The following is an 11,303-nucleotide window of genomic DNA, read 5'->3' on the forward strand; positions in this document are numbered from 1 at the left end:
CCCGCCCGGCCGGGCCACGGCGGCCGCACCGCGCGTGCGCACCGAGCCCCCCCCCCCCGGGCGCGCTGTGCCGCGGGCGGTACGATGCGCAGGCGCACTGCTCTCCGCACACACACACACGCCGGGGAGATCCCGCGTGCGCAGCCGTGGAGAGGCCGCGCCCCCCGACCGCCCCAAGCCAGGCGCTCATTGGTCGGGGAGCGTTGTGGGGGCGTGACCGCGGCGCGGAGACACAGAGGACGGCGCGCGCGGGAGGGCGGGGGCGCGCGCGGGGTGTGTAGGAGAAGGGGCGGCGCAGGCGCGCGCCGCACGTGCCCGCGCGCCCTCGCTATGGCGGCGCGCGCGAGGCCCCGTGAGTTCCGCCCCATCCCCTCACGGCCCGCGGGGGCACCGAGCCCTTGGTGCGGCCGGGATGGGCCCTTCCCCGACTGGGGGACATCGCGGGGCAGGAATGGATTTCGGGACCCCCGACCCCCAAACGGTGCTCAGAATGCTGCGGTCCCGCTCCGTGAAGTGTTCCCCCGGTTGTGGGCTCAGCGCGTCCCTGCCGGCAGTGAGGTCGCGTTTCCAGTCTGCCGCGCTCTGGGGATGTGGCATCCACGTGTCCCTGCGCTGCCTGCCTTACCTGGGACATGGCACAAAGCAGTCATGGAATCACCAAGGTTGGAACAGACCTTTAAGAACATCATGTCCAATGTTCACCCAGTACAACCACTGTAATCCCCAAAGCATTAAAGCACATCACCCAGAAGCAGATCCAGACACCTGAACACCTCCAGGGATGGCGACTTCACCTATTCCAAATCATGGCCACCCTGGCAGGGAAAAATCTTTCTCAAGTATCAGAATCTCCTATCTCAGCTTAAAGCCTCTCACTGCAGGCAAGGCAGAATTGACCAGCCCCCATCCCTCCTTTCAGGTGGTTGTGAGAGCAATGAGGTGCCCCCGAGGCTTCTCAAGACTAAACAAACCCATATAAATAACTTGGGACATTCTGTGTGGAAGGCACAGAGCCCTGTCAGTCACATCCAGCTCAGTTACTGGGGAGCTCAACTCCAGAAGGTCACAGAGCTGCCTGCCAGCACACCTGCCACTGCACCAAGAGCAGGCAGACTTTAAATAACCCTTTTTGTCCCTTTCCTGTCCACCTGTCATGGAAGAGCTCAGTGCCGCTCCACAGCTACAGCTCGCCCGCATTTGCTCTTAAAGGAATAGCCAAGTCACTCTTTTCTATCAAAAGCAGCAGCATATCATTCACAGATGAGTGTTAGGACACAGGTCGGGTTAAGAAACAAGTACCGTTTTGATGAAGTAGGAATTTGCTGTCTGTATTTGCTTCCCCAGCCATACAACATTAGCACGGTCTTCCGGCTTGTTTCCTGTTTTGCCTCTTCACGTGGTTCTTCTACTGGACCTACTCAATGAGGCCTGGATTAGTTCCTGCCTCCTCAGAAGTCCTGACTATACTTTTCTGAATCTTGCTCCCACATCCCCATTGTTTTTTTCTTTTGTATTCCCAGCTGTCACTTCCCACCAGCTATGTCCTCACTTCCACTGCCACCCACAAGGGCTGTGGCATGTGCAGGGTTTGTGTTGTGCTTCCCTGTGCAAACAGCAGGAGAGAGGAGCTGCCATCCCTTACTTCTCTGGTTTCACATACAGCAATTGTATCCACTGGGCATAAAAGGTAAGCAAAGCATCACAACTTTATAAATGCAAGATTATGAAGTACTCCCCAAAGGGACGGATGTCTCAAGGCCTTCCTGAAGCCCATCACAGCAAGATGACTCTTTATTCTGTCTGCATCTCCCAAGATTGATTAATATGGATATCTTCCAATTCAGACAAGGTAAACTCATGTGTGCAGCTTGATTTTCTTCCTTCTGTTTCGTTTGGGTCTCTTGACTATGCAGTTGTATCTGCTTGGGGTTTTTTCCTCTTTTTTCACCTGTAATTTACTATATTGTCTTTCTCTAGATTAGTCTTTGAAGGTCTATAATTTGAAATACAGGTGACAAGCTTGAAAGATAATTCCAAGCAGGAACAAGTGGCACCTGTCAGTTCTCTACTAGAACCCCTTGTTTAGTCTATAAATTACCAGGTATTCCTGAAGTAAACAATTGTAGTAATACTCTGATGTATCTAAACCCAAGTAATCATGAATTTTAACTGCTGTGCAGTTTAAAAACATTTCCAATATATGTTTTTACTACCCTAAAATTAGCTATTATCAACAAAAAAGGGTATATTGATTATATATAAATATTTAAAATAATATAAATGCATGTAAATATTAAAATAATATGAGTTTAATATCCCTGAAACAGTAACAAAAGAACCCCCAAAAATGTAGAGGGCTTATTGATAAATACTCAGTTACCTTCCTTCGAATCTTTCTTATATTTTCATGACCTGTAGCTAATCTCTAAGGCAGTTTTAGTCCTTGAATAACTGTTGAGGGTTTAATTGTACAGTTATAGTTGCACATTTTCCTCAAGAATTGACTAAACAGACTCAATTTCCTTTATTTGTAAAGAAAATTTTGTATTTGCTCCTAACGGCTCAGCTCTCCAGTGTTTCTTTCCTTGGTTAGATATGTTACTACAAGACAGAGACATAATTGGTAATCAGGTGTACTTTCTGGACCGTCAAGTCAGCTGTAAATTGTAAACTTGAACCCCCAATTTGGCAAATAAAATCAGAAAACGTGTTAAAATCCTCTCCAGTATAATGCAGTGATGTGTGAAAAAAAGAAATGTACCTCTCCCCCTAAGTATTTCTGCAAGGCAAAATGGGCATATATACATTCATGCAAGTAAGTCAGTGTGAGTAATAGCAACTCATGGTTTCACAGCCTTCCATCCCAAAGAATTGGAAATTATTGTAGAGAAATACAAAAGAAGGATCATTTTACCATTGCTGAAACTGTTTAACAACTGTCCCTCTATGCTGGGAGCCTGGTTTTCCACAGAGAACTTGCAGGCTTGGGCTCTGTATTAAGAACAAAGATTTCCCCTTGGAGTGCAAGACAAGTTTTTAGAGTATATGAAAGCTTTCAAGTTACTGAGTACACCTGTGAGTTGAAGGCACATTTCAAGAACACACAAGCTTGTACTTGATAGCAAAGCCTGACTGGCACATCAGGGCTTGCTGGGAGCCACAGGCAGAGACACGAGGCTGCTTTGCTGCGTGTGATCAGTCTGACAGCCCCCAGGAACTGCTGAGCCTCCCCAGCTCTACACACACAGCTTGGCACACACAAACACCAGCTCCAACTGTTTATTCATCTCCACTAGTCACAGACCTTCCCAGTCAAGCATTCATGTTAGAACTGAAGGGTGAGATAATGACAGAGGAATCTTCCACATGTCCTCACAGTTGTTGCAGTTTAAACCTTTGGATGAAAATATTTTGGGGCTGATAATTGCCTTGAAGCAGGACAGCAGTTCAGTAACACAGACAACAGGCAGTGACTAACAACATGTCACTGAATAAATACAGTGATCCTATTTGAATTAGTTTTTATTTTTATTTTTTTATAAAATATCCATTAGACATCGTTGCTAAACCTGACTTTTATTTTTTTCTGCACCAACATCTCTAATTTACCAAAGCACCTGCTTGTAATCCACGAAGAGATGTATGGTTACATAACACCTGTGCTTGTTCACAGATACTAGAGGCAAAGAGGCAGTCAAAATACTCTTTAAAATATTAAATTGAAAGTCAATGGAACCTTAGACATTTCTGAACATAAGGCATAAGCTTTTCAGACATGTTGAGGACGAGATAAAACTGTACCTTGTGCTTCTGCAAGGAGATATACAGAAGATCCTCTCCATCTTCTCCACTCATAGGGAAATTAAAAGGGAGACAACATTTCTACAGAGTCATAAATGTTTGCTTTCCAGGATTTTAACTCTGGCCAATTCTTAAAACTCTTATTTATCAACTCCTCAGTCCTCCAGCAGGAAAACTCTTGCTGAATCCTAGGCAAAGTTGACTATCAATTCTAGATTTGGTCCCTTAGGAATAGCACCAGAGGCAAAAATTTTACACTCAGTGTATTTCATCCATTGTCTTGTTACCAAGTGGCAGCGGTTTTTGTGGGAATCATTAAAAACTTCCCTTGTTATGTAGAGCACTATTGATATTTGAACTCTCAGGGGGAGTAACCTCTGTCTCTATCCAAAAATTATCAGATAAAAATAAACACACAAAACATTGCTCAACAAAGAACAAATGCATTAATTACAATTCATTAGTTTGAAGTTGGCGTTACTCAAACATTTACAGTGTGTATTGAGTCCCGTGTAGGAGTATGGTGACAGGAAAGGTGACAAAAAAGATAGGAAAACATGTAGGAATCTGTCATATACAGTTTTTGTTATAATAATACATTGTGCACATTATTCTTTTCATCTGAGAATGTCAAAGCTCATTTTAAAAATCTGGTTAAAGGTAAAAAGCTCAGTGAGGAAAGGAATTCTTTTACTGGTAGGTGAACTGAATGCCAGAGTATTCAGAGTTATTGCTCATTAGAGCCAGAGATGGAACTCAGGAATAGAACTGGTCTCCAACTTCAGCTACATAAAATGCTGCATGAGTTGCCAACTATGATCTGTGAGTGGAATTTGGTTAATTGTGTCAGTCTGTAGGAACAGTTATTATTTTTTGGTATTACAATAGCTCTGAGAGTCCTGCAACTGTAATCCCTGTGTGTGAGGTTCTACCTGCACACACAGCAAAGAGTGGTTCTGGCTTGGAAGAAAGTAAAGTCTTTCAGGACATGGTTTGACAAACGATTTTTTGGTAGAAGTTCCTACTTAAGCATTTGCCACCACACATCCCTCCCCTCTTCCCCTTTACATTGTTCCTGCATTGTGCCAGTGATTTTCTTTTTGTGTGTGTTTAATTGAATCGGAATCTGATTTCAATTAGAAATAGTCCCCACAACCCCCTTTTTTTTTTTTAAACTCAGACTAGTACTCTGATCTGGTTCCCTGGTGCAGATGCAGGAACAATGTTACAAGTAAGAGAGTCCCATGAAGGCAAGAATGAAAGAGTGAGGAACCCACTGCACCAGTTTCACTTAGCAGAGGTGTTTGTCAAACAGTGCCCTTAACTGAGCCCAACCATAACAAGGTTCTAACTGCAACTGGTGTGAAAAAACAGCAATTTGGTTTTGTAAGGTTTTTTTTAAATTAACAAACAAGTGGAATAGATCAATAAACAAAAGAGCAGCCCTGCCACCTCAGGTGATACTGTAAAAACTTTCAGAGTAGAAATTGAGGTCGTTGACAAAACTTCCTTTCCCCTTTGGAGTCAAAACTAATGTCTCTCAGAAACACACAAAGGAAATAACCTTTAAACTCCATGTTTGTTTTTGCAGTGGTATGACTGGAAAATAATTTCATCTGCCTTTGTAAAGGGGGGGTGGGGTGGTATAAAACAAAGTGGAGACCATTTCCCTCCCACCACAGCTGTACATCTATTATCTGACTCACCACTTCTGGGACTCCTTCTGGCAGCTCTGGTTTTATTGCACTGAAAACTCAAGCCTAAGAAAATATTCCCTATTTTCAGGTTTACTTTGTTCACTGCTTTGTTCAGGTCAGTATTCCTTCCTTTAGGGGTCTGGAACTCGACATTCAGCAAGGGCTGGAGTTGCTGTTTTTAAGCCTTGTGAGAAGGACCAGCTCACTGGAAGGAAGGGGGGAGGGAAAGGAAGGGGGAGGAGAGTCCATATCTGCAGAGAGACTCCAGGCTGGGGAAATTTTACTGACATCCATTCAGTTTCCAGCGGGTCTCCTTCAAGGGCTTTTACTGAGCTCCGAAAGCCCCTGCAATTCACAGCAGCATTTACATGCAACGTTTCCCTCTGGGAGCTAAGGTATAACTGTACCCCTGGATAATAATCACAAAGAATACTACCAGACTCCCATTGAAATGTCAACCAGCCACTACCGTTGTAGAGAGTAACAAAGAGATGCTAATATAATTAATTATGAAGCCTCACTACCCTCATTAACACATCTTTAGTGCCTAGATCTTGAAAATCAGCTGTATAAAGTGACTGTCAGAGTTAATTCCTTATAAATTGCCTCCTGTCACATGCCAGCACTGCAGCAAGTTCTCTCAGGCCTTGATGCTAAGAAATCTGTGGTTTTTTAAAAGTTCTGATGCAGTTTTATTGGTGTTATTAAAGGTGTAAGCTGTTGCATAAGCAGTTTGTCAGGCTAGAGTAGAGAAAAATAAAAATGCCTTTAGTCAGCCCAGCTTACACAGTTGGTGGCATAAATAAGAAAAGTTTCAGTCAATTAAATGGAAAATTAAGGACAAAAGAAAAAACAGGAATGAAAGGTGTCACATAATTTGGCATTTAAATATTTCCGGACCTTTTTCTAAATTTGAGGACTGCAGCCAGTTTATAGCTCTCCCTCCTACTGCTGCCTTTACGACAGCATTCCAGCTCCAGGCCTCATTCCAGAGCATCCTCCTTCCCCTCCTCTCCCGCTCACAAATATATATTTCAATAGGCTTAGGCTACATGGAGTTCCAAAACCAGCATGTAATTGGTGCAATTGTCTTTTACACTTCTCCAGAGAGAGCCACATTCATGCTGCTTAATCCCTGTTTTGTCATATTTTCCCTTTTTCTTTTTTGTTTTTTTCCAAGCTGGACTGGGATCAGTACTTGTGTTGGGAACCCTACATATATACTGAAAAAAGAAGTTACAGAAACAAGCTGTATGGGTGGTTCATTCTGTTATTTCTCAGAACCAGACTGTCACTCTGCTACAAGATAAAGGGAGACGATAAAAAGAAAGTGATCATTACAAATCACTTGGCATTTTCTGCGAGCAGTTAAAACACTTGCACTGACATATCCAATTTGTCTATACAAGATACTCTGCTTCCCTTCATCTTCCATGTGCTTTTGAGAAGGTGATAATTCTGCAGTGCATAACTTTGTAAAGTTATCTCTCTGTGCTTGTATAATACGTTCCAGGATTCCTTGTAATCTCTGTTATACTTGGGATAAAAAAAAATCAAATTAGATATTTTTATTTGCCATTTAAGAAGTGGCTTTCACACTAAGTGCTTTTGCTGGTCTAGCTAATCTGGCAATATGCAAACTCTCTAAATGGAGGTGAAATTTATATCAGTAAAAGGAGTCCTTGCAAATCTCTCTTTCCTGCTGCATTAGCTAACGTGGTAGGAACATTATTTTGTTCTCCACTCTTAAATTACATATCCATACCCCACTAAAACTAAGATATATTACTCAGCATTCGGTGTTCATAGAAATAATGTCTCAGAAATTAAAGTGGCATGCTTTATATTAAATAAATATAGAGATTTCTGAAGAGCAACCCAGAACTACCATGCAAATTCTGCTGGTACCAAGTGGAATGTAACAACTTATTCTGAATGTCCTGTTTTGAAACCACACTTTTGCCAAGGAGAGCCAGTTCTGTTTAGAGGATTAATATCAGTCCACATTGCTTTCTAATATAGCCACTGGCTTTAAACATAGCAGTTAAAATTCCAACAACTGTTTGAGATACTACAGATGCAATATGAGTTGATGAAGTGATGTACAGAACAGATAACTAATTTTTAGTCATGCATGGTTACTGAATGTGGGATTAATTGAAGGGATGTCTGTTTTCTTTCACGCTGTCAGCACTGCAAAGGGTCAGGTACCTTTGAGGAGTGGCACAGCAGATTGTACCTTTATTTCTGAGATGAGATGCTGGACATGCTGCTACGAACTCAGCAGGAACTAGAGGCTGCTGAGACCAAAAGGAGAGAGACACTGCCAGTCACCTTGTTGACAGCAGCAATCCCCTGCCCAAGGCAGAGACTCCCAGCTGCCACTGAGTTCAGAGCACCATGGCAGCCAGGACTGAGGATCCTGAGCCTTTCACAGATGCCTCTTTGGACAATCCATGGCACTCGGCCCCGTGCCAGCTCTGCTTGCCATTCCAGCCCTGCTGGCAGTGCCTTTGTGCCCCTGTGGCTGTAACTTGCTGCCACCTGCCACAGAGCTTCCCCCTGCTCCTTCCTGGGCTGCTTACACTTGACTAAAATCTTTGTCTTGTTCTTAATCATGAAGGAATGAACAGGGGATAAACAATACCTGTACAGGGCAAGAAACCACAGCCATATTTATATGGAACCCCCAATAATTCTGCAAAGCACAGTAGGTCATGATTTTAATGGAGATGGATTCTTTTGATAATGTATCATGTCTTTTGGTATAACAGGACTTCAGAAGCAAGCTGATGTTTTCTGCTAACAAGGAAAAATAGGTTTTCAAAGCAAAAAGGGCACAGCATTTGTAGGGACATTTGGGAAGGGGGACAGGGAAAAGGAGGTCACAAATCAGAGAAAATGCATGAGCCTGTTACAGATGGCACTGGAAAATAAATAGCTGGGGGATTCACACAGCTTGAGGTAACTCACAGAGTCCACATGTGGACCTGAACCCTCATCATACTGAGCACCTGGTGGGGTACATGGACATGGGTTCAACACTGACAGTTGTGGGGACCTCACTTCCCTCAAGGTTTGGTGAATTTCAAAATCATCAATTTGTAACAAAAAAGAAACACGGGAGTAACTGATTGGATATTGTCCATACTCAAATAACAAGCACAAAATGTCAGCATAAAGCCACTTCAAACTCCAGGTTACATCCTTTGGTTAATGCAAAGGCAACAGTTCAGTACCCAGGCCTCAGGCAGATCACATCTGTCACCTCGGGCTGTTCAGCAGTGCACAGGTGAGATGGGAACTATCAGGGAACAGCATTAGGTCTTGCTGGTTATGGAAGCTGGAGAAACAAGTAGGTTCTGGAGTGACAATTCTTTGAAACAAACCCTTGCTGCCGGTTGAAGAGTTTTGTTTGTTGGCGGTTTGCTATGAATAAACGAGAATACTAAATAAACGAGAATACGTATAAAGTTCTGTTCCTCTGAACAGTCATCAAACACTAAAGGCAATACCTTCGATTCCCTGTCAAGACCAAGTCCAAGATCTCCCTCATGGCCGGATTGATCTGTGCTTGTTGTTTTATTCTTTACGTGCATCTGTTTGGGGTGGAAGGAATGGAGGGGAAGGTGTAAAAGGAGAAGGCACAGTTACGACTCTCTGTTTTCGGGTACAATCTCCTGTTTCGTCCGTCTGGAGCCTCAACAGAACTGAACGGTTGCATTTATCACAAATCGAGGGCAGCGACTGCACCCCTAGTGGGGGAATTTTTACCGAGATACAGCTCCGAGTATTTCTTTTGCTCAGGTCACAGCGATCACACGCTAGCATGCAGCTTTTTTCTGATTTTTCCCCCCTCGCTTTCGTTTTTGTTTTCTCTTTACCTCAACCTTCTCTTGTTGTTTTTTGATGCTGATTTGCTCCATTATGTAAAAGTGAAAACTTCCTACACTTTGTCTTATGAAACCGGGAGGGAAAAGCACAGATCAGCCCCGTAAAAGCAGCCACTTAAAAGAGACTCGGTAGCCTCAGGCAAGTAACAGCCCTCCCCCACTCATCCCCGATTTTGCCTTATTTCTGATGATGTGAAGACAAAAACATCCATATATCTGGTACTGCCAGGTCAGGGGAAAAAAAAGCAATGTAAGATTTCTTGAAATACCTTTGATATATTGAAACCCCAGAGAAACTGGAATAAAGGATCAAAGTGCAGTTACTTACAACAGTCCTTGTCTGGAGCTGTTTGCTCCTTTCTCATCCTCAGGGAAGAAAAAGCCCAGACATGCACCACGATACAGAGAACGTGTTCTACATTTGCAGTAACTTTGCATAAAACCGGCTAAAAAAATTGATTTATTTCTGTCTGTTTCACTTACTTAAATTCCAGTTGTCTTATCTCTTTGCCATCTCAAAAACCCACAAACTTTTCTCCTTAAGTCCTCTCTGAGAAGTTATTTAAAGTTTTTAAATTGCAGTTTGTGCTTAGCATTTTTATGATGATGCAGCCTGTATATTAATTCACACTCATAATATTTACTCCTCTACTAAAGAGTAATATGCCTCTGCAGTTCTAATCATAGCAATTAAAGATAATTTATTGATGACTGAAGATGATCTATTTATAGAGGATAAATCTTAAATATTAAGACCCTCTTAAGAAAACTACTCTGCTATTGGGTTCAAATATTTAATATCAGTTTTTCAACACATGAAAAGCTGCCCCATGCAGTGACCCAAAGCCAGGAGCCTGCCTGCAGGAGAAGTGAGCTGGGAAAGTGCTCATTTACATCCAAGATGGTCTCTGACTGCCATTGCTCACACTTCCACATGAACCAGCTGCTGCTGGAGATGCCAGGCTTGAACTTTGGAAATTCAGATTAACTCCTGTGCTCATCAGAGAGAGATGACAGGGCTAAAAGGGCCATTAAACCAGCCCAAGAGTGTTTATGCTTTTATGTTCTTGTCTTTTCTATGGGGTATCATGATGGTCTACTCCAGCCAGGATTTGAAATTCTAGAGGATTCCATTCCATTGAGACTTTTTGCTTTTGAAGGAGGTGCTACTGAACCTCCTTCTGCTCGTTTCACTGTCTGTAAAATGGCTATAAGAGTTCTTTACCGTTCATTTTAGGGACACTTACTTCACTGTTAATTGTGTAGTACTTTAAATTCCTCAGCAGAACCATTGCGCTCAGCTGTGATATAAATGGACTCACACGTGCTCAAGAGGTGCAAGCACTACAATCGTTCTGCTGAGCTCCTACTCTGTATCCTGCAGCCTTGATTCCTATACACAGGCCAGACTCCTTCCCAGCAACAGCCGGAATAACTCCACTGAAGTTGGTGCATCTGTGCCTGCTTATGCCATCACTAAATTTAGCCTGTGCATTCATCATCAAGTTGTTCCAATGAGTTAGTTAGAAAAAATGTCCAAGCAGAGTCATGCCTGTTAGGGATAACCACTTAAATAAGCTCCAGCACCAATCCGTGTCCTTGCGAACAGGAGCAGCACAGGGTATCCGGGCGCAGGGGCCGGTACCCGGGTACCGGGCGGCTCCCGGAGAGCAGCCCCGCGGGCGTGCAGCCAGCCCGGCCACACAGCAACTCAGCCTGGGCACGAACTACGCTCATTCCCCATCAAAACCAACCACGGCAGCGAGCAGAGCAACGAGCCAGAACACACCCCGGGCACTAAGTGTGCCTTGACCCAACCCCATTCCCGGGCAACCACACGGCGATTGCCAATAGAGCTTCCCTCACAAGGCGGCCGCGCTCGGCTTTGTCGCCCCCTCCCCGCCGCCATCTT

The sequence above is a fragment of the Camarhynchus parvulus genome, chromosome 17 (genome assembly GCF_901933205.1).
Source record: "Camarhynchus parvulus chromosome 17, STF_HiC, whole genome shotgun sequence".
NCBI lineage: Eukaryota > Metazoa > Chordata > Aves > Passeriformes > Thraupidae > Camarhynchus > Camarhynchus parvulus.